Genomic DNA, 15,012 nt, shown 5'->3' with positions numbered 1-15,012 from the left:
CAGGCTCAAATAAAGGTGAAAGAAGGTAGAGTAGGATCTAAGAAGTCAACAGACCTAAGTTGAGCAAAAGTTTGGCATGAATATGTAGAACAAAGCTTGAAGAAACAAGAAAACCCGCTAGAGTTAAAGTCTCAGCAGTGAAGCAAGTCTTAGCCAGCACTTTGTGCAAAATCAGACAGGGCTGTAGATGGAAAGGCTGCACCACAAAGGGGTGCAATCTGGTCAAAGAGAGAAGGGAGACTGTGTCTCAGGGGCAATGCCTCAGCCCCCAGGGTGGTAGTATAATTAACACCCAGAGGGGGAGTGAACACATCTGGGTTAACTGAGGAGACTGATTCCCAATCAAGGGCTCCTCAGAGGCCCCTGTGTGAAGCCAGATCCCAGGCTCAAGCCCAAGTGCCTGTGCAGCCTCCCACCCCCTGCACTGCAGGGTGAAGATATAGAGAGCTGATCTGAGCACATCTGTCCTCCAGCTCCCCTTCCAGAGCTCCTTCAGCTAATGAGACAGTATGAAGACCTTGGCAGCGAGAGTGGGCACACTCTTTACTCCACACCCCCACCACCAGTACCAATTCTGACAGCCTTGGCATCATAACTATGGACATTAACTCCAAGCTATAGGCATCTTTTTATTTTTACTTTTTCAAAGACCCTATTTTACTAACTACTAAGTTATTACAAGACAAAAAAGAAAAAAAAAAAAAAAAGAGGAAGGGGCTAACATTTATTGAACACCTATTTGTCTAATGATACATTTTTCAGTAACTTGCCAAAACTATGTATTAAATGAGTACTGGCGTCCCTGTTTTACAAATGAGAAAACTGAGGCTCAGAGAGGTAAAGTAACCATTTCAATTCCCAGAGCCCAGTAATGATAGCGTGAGACAAACCCAGTATGTCTCACACCAGCTGCCTTTTATTTGGGCTTTCCACCACCTACTCTCATCCCAAGGACCAGTGGTCGAGCGCTGTCCATGGTATTTCTTCTTTAAGACATTAGTCTGTGTCTCAGTCGGAGAAGGCAATGGCACCCCACTCCAGTACTCTTGCCTAGAAAATCCCATGGACAGAGGAGCCTGGTAGGCTGCAGTCCAGGGGGTCGCTAAGAGTCGGACACGACTAGGCGACTTCCCTTTCACTTTTCACTTTCATGCATTGGAGAAGGAAATGGCAACCCCACTCCAGTGTTCCTGCCTGGAGAATCCCAGGGACGGGGGAGCCTGGTGGGCTGCCATCTATGGGGTTGCACAGAGTCGGACATGACTGAAGTGACTTAGCAGCAGCTTAGCAACTGTGTCTCAGTCTTCTGAACCACGTCTAAATCCGATGGCTACAAAGCCTCAAACATGCCTTCCTGTTGCGCTATCACCTTTTGAGAAAGGTAGACTTAGTTCCTTACACAGTCAGTGCTATGCCTCTGTCATGTAATTCTGCAGCCTGGTCATAACAATATGACAAGGGACAACTCAATCAGTGCTTCCCAAACCTTGTATACGTGTCATCTGGGTATCTGCCACAGTGATCAAAAGGGGCAATTAGGTCATTGTTTCTCAAACATTACCATGTATATGAGTCACTGGGGATCTTGTTAACATGCAAATTCTGACTCAGGAGTTCTGGGGAGATGTCTGAGATTCTGCATTTCTAACAAGCTTCCAGGTGAAGCCAGACCACACTGTATCAATCATCTGGAACACTAGCTTACAAGTAGCATTGAAAACTCTGCCCCAAAGAGACAGAACCCCGTATTGAATGGTTCCTAACCAACCCATTAAGTCACCATTCTTGATGAGTTTGGACACCAGACACACAGATAAAAGGGTTAGTGGAGTAGTAGAATCAGAAATGGAAAGAAAATGAATCAAGACTCAAGAAAAGCATTTAGAACAGTGAGAAATGCATATTCCTTGTGAGAAGATAATCTGATGGAAGCCAAGTGGAAGGTGAGGTGGGGGTGAGGTGTTAGGAGGAGAAGAGGGAGAAACCAGGGTGTCCTGGAGGGACTAGTGGTATCACGGCACCTTTTTATAGGAACCAACACAAAGAGCATAAACAAATGAGTAAAATATTTTATAAGTTTTTTTTTTGTCCCTGAAAACATTTTCACACGATTTTATACTTCACGCTTCAAAATATAGCTTAAAAGATTTAAGATCCTGCTGTTGAGTAGGATGTGATGTTAGCATTATTGCTGGGTTTACGTAATGAAATTTAGTATGCTATTTTTTTAACTATCTCTGTATTATTTAAAAAAATAGTTTACTGGATAACGTTACATTGTATTTTATTGTAAAGCTGTTACCGAAAGGTATGCATGGGGGTTCCGGCTACTCGCCACTCAAAAGCCAGTGAACAGGCCAGGTTGGTGGAAAAGAAAGTTTGCTTTATTTCAGATGCTGACAACTGTGTGGGGGGAGGGTGGCAGACATCCGTCCAAAGGCCGACTCCCCCCTGATAAGCAGAGGGTGAGAGCATTTATAGGCAGAGTCGGCGGGGGAGGGGTGGGAGAGGGCAACATGCAGAAACAGCACAGTCATCTCTAATAGTCATCTTCAAATTGGTCATCAGTGGTCTGACTAGCATCATCTTGGTTGTTTTAGGTACAGTTAATCTTCAGTTGTGGAGAAGGCAATGGCACCCCACTCCAGTACTCTTGCCTGGAAAATCCCATGGACAGAGGACCCTGGTGGGCTGCAGTCCATGGGGTCGCTAAGAGTTGGACACGACTGAGCAACTTCACTTTTCACTTTCATACATTGGAGAAGGAAATGGCAACCCACTCCGGAGTTCTTGCCTGGAGAATCCCAGGGACGGGGGAGCCTGGTGGGCTGCCGTCTCTGGGGTCGCACAGAGTCGGACACGACTGGAGCGACTTAGCAGCAGCAGCAGCAGCAGTCTTCAGTTGCAGGGTGCACTTGTTCCCATTTCTCTGTGGTCAGTTCTTGGAATTGTGGCAGCTCAAGTCCTGGGTACTAGTCTGGTTATCATGTAGTTAACATCACCTGGTGCTTTGGTATCTATAAGATAGCTCATAGGATATGGTTCAGAATTATCTACAGACCTTGAGAAAGAACTGAAGGTCCTTGACTATGCTTAATGACTACATTATTATTATCTCACTTCTCAGATTAAACTTATTCTTTGACTAAAGTTTTCCGCAGGCAGCAGATAGGCAGAGGACACGGTGGGGTGGTGGGGGGGGAGGGCAAGGACCATATGGTCCTGCTCCGTTTCAATCCCCTTTTCTTTGATACTCCTCAATCTTGAGGAGGGACAGATACAGAACAAGAAAGCTTCTGCTTTCTTGCCTCGACCTGTGGAGAAGAGGTCTAATACTCCCCTACCCAGGTATCCAACATTATAGCTGGAAGCCACTTGTCACAGGTTGACTTTACCTGTCTACTTTCAGATCCACTGGACTTGGGCATTTTATTACTCAGTATGTAACTCTAAGAAAACATTTCCTGCAAGATTGACTTGATACTGAGAAAGGATATGCAAATAACAGCCAGGCTCAGATAAGTGAGGGGCAATTGAGAAGATGGGTTGTGAAAGGGTTTGGAAGGTTTTTAGCTTGGGCGGTGCATTAGCGTGCTAGGGGTACTATAACAAAGCACCACAGACTGAGTGGCTTAAACAATAGAAATTTATTTCCTAAACAGTATTTGGAGGCTAGATGTCTGAGATCAAGTTGTTGGGAGGGTTGATTTCTTCTGAGGCCTCTCTCCTTCGCTTATTAATGGCCAGCTTCTCCCTGTGTCTTTACATGGTCTTTCCAAAATCTCCTCTTCTCACCAGGGCATTAGACTGCAACCACTCTAGTGACCTCTTTTTACCCTTTGCAAGCACTGCCTCCAAATACAATCACATTTTTACCCACTAGACATTAGGACTTCAACTCATACGGACTTTAGAGGGACACAATGCAAACTCTAACAGATGGCCTCAATTCCGTTCAGTCGCTCAGTCGTGTCTGACTCTTTGCGACCCCATGGACTGCAGCACGCCAGGCCTTCCTATCCATCACCAACTCCCAGAGTCCACCCAAACCCATGTCCATTGAGTCAGATGGCCTATTGAATGTCTAAGTGGAGATGACCAGTGGTGACTGAATGTGTGAGTTTAGAAAAGAGCTTTGGGCCTGGGATTGAGATGGGTGGGGATCACTAAAGGTGTTGAAAGGGGTAGACATGAGAAGATGAGGGTGAATGCTAAGTGAGAGGAGAGATGGGGCCAGGGACAGAGCCCTGAGAACACCACAGTGAGAGGATGGCCAGAGGAAGAGAGGCCCTTCCAGGAAACTGAGAAGGAAAGAGGAGCCGGAGGGGAGGGCCACAGGAGCCAGGGGAAGAGGGTGTCTCAAGAAAGAATGAGATGGGATCAATTGCATCAACTGCTCCCAACAAGTCAAGTAAATTAAATTTAGCAGCAGCTCAGAGCACAGACATTAGTGACCTTGGCAGACAAGCACATTTAAGTGTCAGGGGATCAGAAGTGAGGCTTGAAAACTGAAGGCAGGATAGTAGAAAACACCCAAAATGAATTTGGGTGTGAAAGAAGGAAGTAAAAGTTGATCATTTTATTTATAGTTGAAGAGGGGAATAAATATTTCTTTAATCTTTTTAAAAAAGGGATTACATGTAATATATATATATATATATCACATACATATATGTAATTTTTTTTTTGGCCATGCTGGGAGGCATGTGGGATCTTAGTTCCCAACCAGGATCAAACTGGCACACCCTGCACTGGAAGCAGAGTCTTATTACTAGACCGCCAGGAAAGTCCTTTTTTTTTTTTTCCCTATTTTGGAAGTCTCATTTTCAGTTCAATACACAAACATAGTACAAAGTTCAAAAGTTACAGAGGAGAGTACAATGAAAAGTGTCTCTACTCAGTTTCCTCACATCCGGATACACCCTCCTCCCTGCCCCAGAGGCTGACCTGCCTGAAGGACAGCATGGCTGTGGGCATCCAAGTTGCCCATGAGGCTTGCTGGTGATGGAGAGGGGAGGACCAGAGGGAGAAAGGAAGGAATGACAAACCTTTAGTATCTTTTCCTGCAGAGTCCCCCCACACTGTGTCTCTCTCTACATGGCTCCCTTTGTGGGTTTCAGAAGCTACGCTCACATTTCTCCTTCTGCAGGAGGGCTGGTAATGGCTTCCTGCCATAGCTAACCCTAAGGTTCTGCACTTTTGTAAATAGTCCTTTTATTAAATGGTCCTCAAAATATCTGCTTTGCATGTGCCTTCAGTTTCCTGCTGGGATTCTAAAGGATACCATCTCCTCCAAACTCTGCTCCCCAGCCCCCTCCCCAGGGACAAATACAACTGTCAGCTTCTGTGTTTATTCCCAGAGATATTCTATGTATTATAAAAGCATCTTCTATATATACACGGACTTGTATTAATATATATGGGCATATATATTGTTTTATGCTATTTTTATACAAATTGTATTAACTGCCTGTCCTGCATCTTACTTCTTTTTTTTGCATGCAGCATCTTATTTCCCCAACCAGGAATCAAACCCTGCAGTGGGAGCACAGTCTTAATCACTGGACCACCAAAGAAGTCCCTCTCGTTTTCTATCATTCTTCATGTAATACCATATGTACACATATATAAATATATATATATTAAAAAAATATACATATTTACAGTGGAATTTCTAGGTCAAAAGAGCCATGCATTGTAATTGTGATAGATGTTGCCATATTGCTCTCCATAAGGGGCAATACACACTCTGCATAGTTTTGAAAGTGTCTCTTTCCTCATACTTAGCCTAATCACACATATTCTTAAATATTTTGATCTTTCCTAATTGTCAGTGAGAAAGCAGGGTCTCGTTGTAGTTTTCTTTCTTGCTTTCTTTTTGGCTGTGCTGGGTCTTCATTGCTGTACTCGGGCTTTCTCTAGTGGTGCAAGGGCTTCTCATTGCTGTAGCTTCTCTTGTTGCCAAGCACAGGCTCTAGGGCACACAGGCTTTAGTAGTTGCAGTGTGAGGGCTCAGGAGTTGTTGCTCTCAGCTCTAGAGCACAGGCTCAATAGTTGTGGACTGGCTTAGCTGCTCCACAGCATGTGGGATCTCCCCGACCAAGGGATTGAACTTGTGTCTCCTGCATTAATACATTACTGTCTGAGCCACCAGGGAAGCCCTTATTGATTTATATGAGGTCCTAATTGAGGAAAGTAATTCTTTTTCTGTAAATTAACTTGCAGGTATTTCCCCAGCTTGCTATTTTTCAACGTTTTCTTCTATGGCTCCTTAGTTCTCTATGGTGGTTTCAGAGAGGGCTTCTCTTCTGAGTGGGATGTTCCAGCCTATGGCTTCAGATGTTAGGTGACTCCAAGTGATGACCATAAAGGTAGAGGCCTCTTTAGACAAGGTCCATCTGCTGATGATGTAGGACACACGCCATCCACATAGACGGTGGAGTTACTTGGGAAGCTGGGAGGACGTAGGCAAGAATAAAGACCCTGTGATTGAAGGGAGTGGCCAGAAGCAGGGCTTGGCAATAAAGGGGAAGTAGAAGACAGCAGAGCTGGACTTGAGGCTTGGAGACACAGAGCTTTTGTTCAAGAGTAATGATGGTGAGTGAAAGGGACACAAATTCCATCTCCCAACTCTGAGGTTCATAGAAAATGTGAAACTTCCTCTCAAAATGGGTCCAGGTGAAACCATATCCTCAGAAGAAAGCCAGGTTTCAAGTAAGGTAGGAAGCAAAGGAAACTTGGACACAGACTTCAGAAGTAGGGAATTGATAGATAATGAAATGCAACAGAAAAGTGTAGAAGAGAGCGGTGGAAGGTAAAGTCAGGGAAGACCAATTCAAGAAAGAGTCTCAGGGAGAGACTGTAGAAAAGTAATGGTATGAGGTGTCTGAATCTTGGGCAACGATTCAGGGTTGTGAGGGTCTTCTCAGGCTACAAGAGTGGCAGAAACATTTGGCCACAGCAGATCCCTGGAGTACCAGTCGCTGAGGCCTGAGCTGATTGATCTCAGAGTTCAGTTCAGTTCAGTCACTCAGTTGTGTCTGACTCTTTGAAACCCCATGAACCGCAGCATGCCAGACCTCCCTGTCCATCACCAATTCCGAGAGTCTACCCAAAGCCATGTCTATTGAGTTGGTGATGCCATCCAACCATCTCATCCTCTGTCATCCCCTTCTCCTCCTGCCCTCAATTTTTCCCAGCATCAGTCTTTTCCAATGAGTCAGTTCTTCGCATCAGGTGGACAAAGTACTGGAGTTTCAGCTTCAACATCAGTCCCTCCAATGAACACCCAGGACTGATCTCCTTTAGGATGGACTGGTTGGATCTCCTTGCAGTCCAAAGGACTCTCAAGAGTCTCCTCCAACACCACAGTTCAAAAGCAACAATTCTTCAGCGCTCAGCTTTCTTTATAGTCCAACTCTCACATCCATACATGACCACTGGAAAAACCATAGTCTTGACTAGACGGACCTTTGTTGACAAAGTAATGTCTCTGCTTTTGAATATGCTATCTAGGTTGGTCATAACTTTCCTTCCAAGGAGTAAGCATCTTTTAATTTCATGGCTGCAATCATCATCTGCAGTGATTTTGGAGCCCAAAAATAAAAAGTCTGACACTGTTTCCCCATCTATTTCCCATGAAGTGATGGGACCAGATGCCATGATCTTCGTTTTCTGAATGTTGAGCTTTAAGCCAACTTTTTCACTCTCCACTTTCACTTTCATCAAAAGGCTCTTTAGCTCTTCTTCACTTTCTGCTGTAAGGATGGTGTCATCTGCATATCTGAGGTTATTGATATTTCTCCCGGCAATCTTGATTCCAGCTTGTGCTTCTTCCAGCCCAGCGTTTCTCATGATGTACTCTGCATATGAGTTAAATAAGCGGGATGACAATATACAGCCTTGACGTACTCCTTTTCCTATTTGGAACCAGTCTGTTGTTCCATGTCCAGTTCTAACTGTTGCTTTCTGATCTGCATACAGGTTTCTCAAGAGGCAGGTCAAGTGGTCTGGTATTCCCATCTCTTTCAGAATTTTCCACAGTTTATTGTGACCCACACAGTCAAAGGCTTTGGCGTAGTCAATAAAGCAGAAATAGATGTTTTTCTGGAACTCTCGTTTTTTCAATGATCCAGCGGATGTTGGCAATTTGACCTCTGGTTCCTCTGCCTTTTCTAAAACCAGCTTGACCATCTGGAAGTTCACAGTTCCCGTATTGCTGAAGCCCAGCTTGGAGAATTTTGAGCATTACTTTACTAGCATGATTGACCTCAGAGGAAGACGTCATCTCAAGAACACAGAGAGCATCCACTGATTGGTTCTCAGGGAAAAACGGGCACAAAACCGCCAGGTCTGTGGGTGCTCAGGGAAATAAGCAGAGGCCTGAGAGGGCAAAGCCCTGGTTACATGTGGTGGGTCTGGGTGCCACATGGTGGCGTGTGTGAGGATGGGGTGAGGGGGAGAGCTGCTGGGATAGCCCACTGTAGTTCCCATAGGCTCTCTAGTAACATTGGGTTGAGTATTTCTCATCCATCCATTTCTGTTCATTCACCTAGCCATCCACTTAGGTGACTAATCCAACTATTTATCTCTATTTAAAAATTAATCTTTTAGGAATACCCTGGCAGTCCAATGGTTAGGACTTTGTGTTTCATTGCTTAGGCCCCAGGTTCAATCCCTGGTTGGGGAACTAAGATCCCGCAAGATGCATGGCACGACCAAAAACAAATAAATAAAATAAATCTTTTTTCGTGTGAGTTGAAATTCTTTAACCACTGGATAAATCTGATTGTTAATTAATCCAGTCTGGTCTTCTACCATCTCATTCTGATAAACTAAGTCTAAAAACAATCTCAGAATGTCTTTTCAATTTAATATCAAAAGAATGACCAGAAAAAGACAACTTAAATCATATTCCGGTTTTCGCCTTTCACAACTATTGACAGCCTTCATGTTCATTTTTACAAAATATAAACAAAAGATAGAATGATCATTTTTTTCTTTTCCTGACATATTTTGTAAGTAAAGGATGTATTTCCCTACTGCAGTATGTTAGCACAGTCATCTTTAACCTTTTTGGGGGGTCATGAATGCTCTTGATCACTCACCTAGAGCCAGACATCCTGGAATGTGAAGTCAAGTGAGCCTTAGAAAGCATCACTACGAACAAAGCTAGTGGAGGTGATGGAATTCCAGCTGAGCTATTTCAAATTCTGAAGGATGATGCTGTGAAAGTGCTACACTCAATATGCCAGCAAATTTGGGAAAATCAGCAGTGGCCACAGGACTGGAAAAGGTCAGTTTTCATTCCAATCCCAAAGAAAGGCAATGCCAAAGAATGCTCAAACTACCACACAATTGCACTCATCTCACACGCTAGTCAAGTAATGCTCAAAATTCTCCAAGCCAGGCTTCAGCAATACGTGAACCGTGAACTTCCAGATGTTCAAGCTGGTTTTAGAAAAGGCAGAGGAACCAGAGATCAAATTGCCAACATCTGCTGGATCATCTAAAAAGCAAGAGAGTTCCATTAAAACATCTATTTCTGCTTTATTGACTACGCCAAGGCTTTGACTGTGTGGATCACAATAAACTGTGGAAAATTCTGAAAGAGATGGGAATACCAGACCACTTGACCTGCCTCTTGAGAAACCTGTATGCAGGTCAGAAAGCAACAGTTAGAACTGGACATGGAACAACAGACTGGTTCCAAATAGGAAAAGGAGTACGTCAAGGCTGTATATTGTCACCCTGCTTATTTAACTCATATGCAGAGTACATCATGAGAAACACTGGGCTGGAAGAAGCACAAGCTAGAATCAAGATTGCTGGGAGAAATATCAATAACATCAGATATGCAGATGACACCACCATTATGGCAGAAAGTGAAGAGAAACTAAAGAGCCTTTTGATGAAAGTGAAAGTGGAGAGTGAAAAAGTTGGCTTAAAGCTCAACATTCAGAAAACGAAGATCATGGCATCTGGTCCCATCACTTCATGGGAAATAGATGGGGAAACAGTGGGAACAGTGTCAGACTTTATATTTTGGGGCTCCAGAATCACTGCAGATGGTGACTGCAGCCATGAAATTAAAAGATGCTTACTCCTTGGAAGGAAAGTTATGACCAACCTAGATAGCATATTCAAAAGCAGAGACATTACTTTGTCAGCAAAGGTTCGTCTAGTCAAGGCTATGGTTTTTCCAGTGGTCATGTATGGATGTGAGAGTTGGACTGTCAAGAAAGCTGAGCGCCAAAGAATTGATGCTTTTGTTCTGTGGTGTTGGAGAAGACTCTTGAGAGTCCCTTGGACTGCAAGGAGATTCAACCAGTCCATTCTAGAGGAGATCAGTCCTGGGTGTTCTTTAGAAGGGATGATGCTAAAACTCCAGTACTTTGGCCACCTCATGCGAAGAGTTGACTCATTGGAAAAGATTCTGATGCTGGGAGGGATTGGGGGCAGGAGGAGAGGGGGACGACAGAGGATGAGATGGCTGGATGGCATCACCGACTCGATGGACATGAGTTTGAGTGAACTCCAGGAGTTGGTGATGGACAGGGAGGCCTGGCGTGCTGCAATTCATGGGGTTGCAAAGAGTCAGATACGACTGAGTGACTGAACCGAAGTGAATGGTCTTGAGACTCTGATGAAAGCTATGGAACATTCTCAGCAGAAAAATACACACACAGTCACAATTTTGTTCCCTATTTCAGGGGGTTCCTGGAACCTCAGAAGCCTGTATTAGGACCCCAGATACAGAGCCAGTTTCAGAGTCAGAAAAACAAGTGGAGATCTTACATGATGTCAGTGACTTTTATGATCCTTACATCCCACCTGTCAACAGGAAACAAAGCTTGAAATCTATCAGAGCGGAAACCTTTTGTGTCCATACTTACCTTGTAACTCTCCACCCCAATTCTCAGCTCTGCTCACATCATCTCGAGAACATATTTTAAAATTTGGCTTCAACTGGTGTCTTTTAGCTCCTATACAGTGGTTCATTATATGAACTGCATCCTTTTCTTGCTGAGATACAAGAGGTTTATTGATCTCACAATACATTCTCTTGTTTGATTTGCATACAAACCATCAGTGTCAGGATGGTTTTTTTGATACAGAGAAGGCTTGCATGTCATTTGCATCTCTAATAGTCAAGTAAGAATCTCCCTTCTAATAGAGTCACATTGTAAGTTAATAAAAGCAATTATGTTTTGACTATACTAACACTTTCATTTGGTTTTGTTTCTATCTTTATTATTTCTCCACTGACATTTTCTCAGGATTCTTAGATTTTTGGATTTACATCTGTAAGTCTGTAATGATGTAAATACATTTTAAGGAATTGCAGGGACTCTTGACAATCCAGATTTTAAAAATATTTTCAGCAAGCATAACTTACCCCTGTGCCTGGTTACTGAGCAGTCTCTCTAAATCTTTACTTGGTGCCTCGTAACAGTGTGTTTTGGAGAAGGAAATGGCAACCCACTCCAGTATTCTCGCCTGGAGAATCCCAGGGAGCGGGGAGCCTGGTGGGCTGCCGTCTCTGGGGTCGCACAGAGTTAGACAGGACTGAAGTGACTTAGCAGCCGCAGCAACATTGTGTTTTCCAGGTCAACAGTAGCATAGAAACCCATGTGTGTGTGTCCCTGGCGCACATCAAAAAGACGTTTCAAATAATGTCAAAATGTTTAACGTTTTTGCTTGACTGAGATATTTTTGTTGTGTAGTACTTTAAATCAACACTTTTCTTCAATTTATCATTAATACAATAGTAAAACATGTAACTATATTATACAAAGTAAGGTTATAAATTTATTGTGTCATTAAAGCATTTCATTAAGTTCCCATCAATGGCATATAGTTGTTTTACTCACAGAAAGGCACTGAAGCTCTAAGCAAATAACCTAGACTCTAGACTTTGTAACACTGTTGGTTTACATGTTTCTGAAGGTATTACCTTGCATACAGACAATTCAAATAAGTGATAATAGTCCAGTCATGTGTGATTATGCTACGATGACCATACAATGGCACAGGTGTAAGTATCAAAGTGGTGAAGTGCACAGGCTCAGCGATCAGACTGCCTGGACCTGCATCTTACTACTTGTGTGAGGCTCAGCACACTTAACATCTCTGTGAAATGGAGTGGGGACGATAGTCCCTACCTCACAGGGCTAACTGAGTCATCCTGAATTTCCATCACTTTGCAATGTATATTTTTAATATCTGAAAGTTAAGAGTGTTTTTTCCAAAATAAATACATTTTGTTTGGGGGCTGTTTTTTTTTTCCCCATAGTCGCTGCCATGTGGCCTAAGGGATCTTAGTTCACTGACCAGGACTTCAATTGTGCCCCCTGCACTGGGAGCACAGAGTCTTTAACCACTGGACCACCAGGGAAGCCTCTGGGGGAGGCTTTTTAATCGATTTTAGCCTTTTAGGTTAATCTTTTTTAAAAACTTTATTGAGGTATAGTTGATGTACTATATTATATATATTAATTGTAACAGTATATTAAATCGAATAATTTTCAGGTGTACAACACAGTGATTCACAGTTTTTACAGGTTATACTCCATTTATGTACAAGCTGGATTTAGAAAAGGCAGAAGAACCAGAGATCAAGTTGCCAACATTCTCTGGATCATAGAAAAAGTAAGGGAATTCCAGAAAAACATCTATTTCTGCTTTATTGACTATGCCAAAGCCTTTGACTGTGTGGATCACAACAAACTGTGGAAAATTCTTAAAGAGATGGGAATATCAGACCACCTTACCTGTCTCCTGAGAAATCTATATTTAGGTCAAGAAGCAACAGTTAGAATCGGAAATGGTTCTTATATTCAATAATTTTATTTTTTAGATTCCACATATGATGTATAGTATTTGCCTTTCTGACTTATTTCACTTAGACCATCCATGGTGTTGCAAATGGCAAATTTTCATTCTTTTTTATGGCTGAGTAGTATTCCTCTGTGTGTGCATGTGTGTGTGTGTATAAAAACATCTTTGTCCACTCATCTGTTGATGGACACTTAGAGGTTTCCGTATCTATTGTAAATAATGCTGTTTTGACATTGGGGGGCCTATACCTTATAGAATGAGTGTTCTCATTTTCTCTGGATATATGCCCAGGCATAAAACTACTGGGTCACATGGTAGTTCTATTTCTAGTTTTTTGAGGACTCTCCATACCATTTTCCATATTGACTGTACCAATTCACATTCCCAACAACGGTATACTAGGGTTCCCTTTTCTCCACATCCTTGCCAACATTTCTTTGTAGACTTTTTGATGATAGCCATTCTGACTGATGTCAGATGGTATCTCAAGTAGTTTTGATTTCATTTCCCTGGTAATTAGTGATGTTGAGCATCTTTTCATGTGTCTGTTGGCCATTTACATACCTTCTTTGGAAAAATGTCTGTTCAGGTCATCTGCCTATTTTTTAACCTGGTTGTTTTTTTTGATGTTGAGGTGTATGAGTTATTTATATATTTTGGATATTAACCCCTTATCAGTCATATCATTTGCAAATACTGTCTCCTATTCTGTATACTGTCTTTTTGTTTTGTTGTTGGTTTGTTTTGCTGCACAAAAGTTTTTAAGTTTAATTGGGTTTCATTCATTTTTGCTTTTGCTTTCTTTGTTTTAGGAGACCCCCCCCCCCAAAAAAAAAACACTGCTGTAATTTATGTCAAAGAGTATTCCACCTATGTTTTCTTCCAGGGTTATTGATTTTATATTTAAATTAATCTCTAATACCCGTACTTTTTTTCCCCTGACACACAGAATGACTTTGTTTAGTAATAAAACTAGTAGAATTCAGAGTAGGAGTCAAACTTTTAAATGAAATCCAATGGGCACTCCTGATTTTTAGTATCCTAATTAGACATTAGCAACTGAAGTTAAAATTCCTTTTAACACTTTAAGTTTCAGTTTCCTCCCTGAAATGCCACTGAGAACAAGCAAATGATAAGCTAAGGTGACTGGGAAGTGTTTGTCTGGTAAGCCCAATACAACAGGCACTGACAAAGAAATACAGAAGACATATGAGTTTAAAAGTGAGAAAGGCTAGGGAATTGCCTGGTGGTCCAGCAGTTAGGACTTTGCACTTTCACTCATGGGGCCCAGGTTTAAACCCCATTCAGGGAATTAAGATTCCTGAAAGTTGTGCAGTGCAGCCAATAAATAAATAAATAAAACACATACACCAAAAAAAAAAAAAGAACGTGAAAAAGGCTAGAAAAGTAAAAGCTGACTTCTACATGAGTAGCATGCATTCAGTCTACGTCATTTTTGGTCAACACCCTCTATCAAAGTCCTTATACATTCTGGGCTTTCAGAAAAAGCCAAAGAATCATACTTCAAGAAGCATAAAAATATATTTCAAGTTGTTAGCCGAAGAAGAAAATCCTATAAATGAACTTTTAAATTGTTTAAAATTCCTTTCTACTTAAAAAAAAAGGCACCATGAAACATTTATAGAACTGTACAGAGAAATATGCCCAGCATAATCTGAATTTCCTGATTCTAATGTTTGATAAAACTCAGTATATATTTAACAATTTGTTTTTCAAAAAACAAAAATTTATAAGAAAAAATACATTTTATCTTCCCAAATATTAGTGGTATAAAATGATATTTGGTTTTCACCGGTCAGAAGCATAACTGCCTTTAACTAAAACCAAATAAAGAAGAATGCAGATGATATAGATTGGTTACATTAAAACATATTACAGTATATATATATATATATTTGTGTGTATACATGTGGGAAAGATATTATATAATCTGTAAGATGAAGTGAAACATGTATATCCTAATTATATGACAAAGCCTTCCCAGGGTTGCTCAGCAGTAAAGAATCTGCTTGCAATGCAGGAGACAGGTTTGAATCCTGGATTAGGAAGATTCCCTGGAAAAGGAGATGGCACCCCACTCCAGTATTCTTGCCTGGGAAATCCCATGGACAGAGGAGCCTGGAGGGCTACAGTCCATGGAGTCGCAAGAGT

This window comes from Bubalus kerabau, chromosome 9 (genome assembly GCF_029407905.1).
Source record: "Bubalus kerabau isolate K-KA32 ecotype Philippines breed swamp buffalo chromosome 9, PCC_UOA_SB_1v2, whole genome shotgun sequence".
Lineage (NCBI taxonomy): Eukaryota > Metazoa > Chordata > Mammalia > Artiodactyla > Bovidae > Bubalus > Bubalus kerabau.
Note: the sequence above shows the minus strand (reverse complement) of the source record.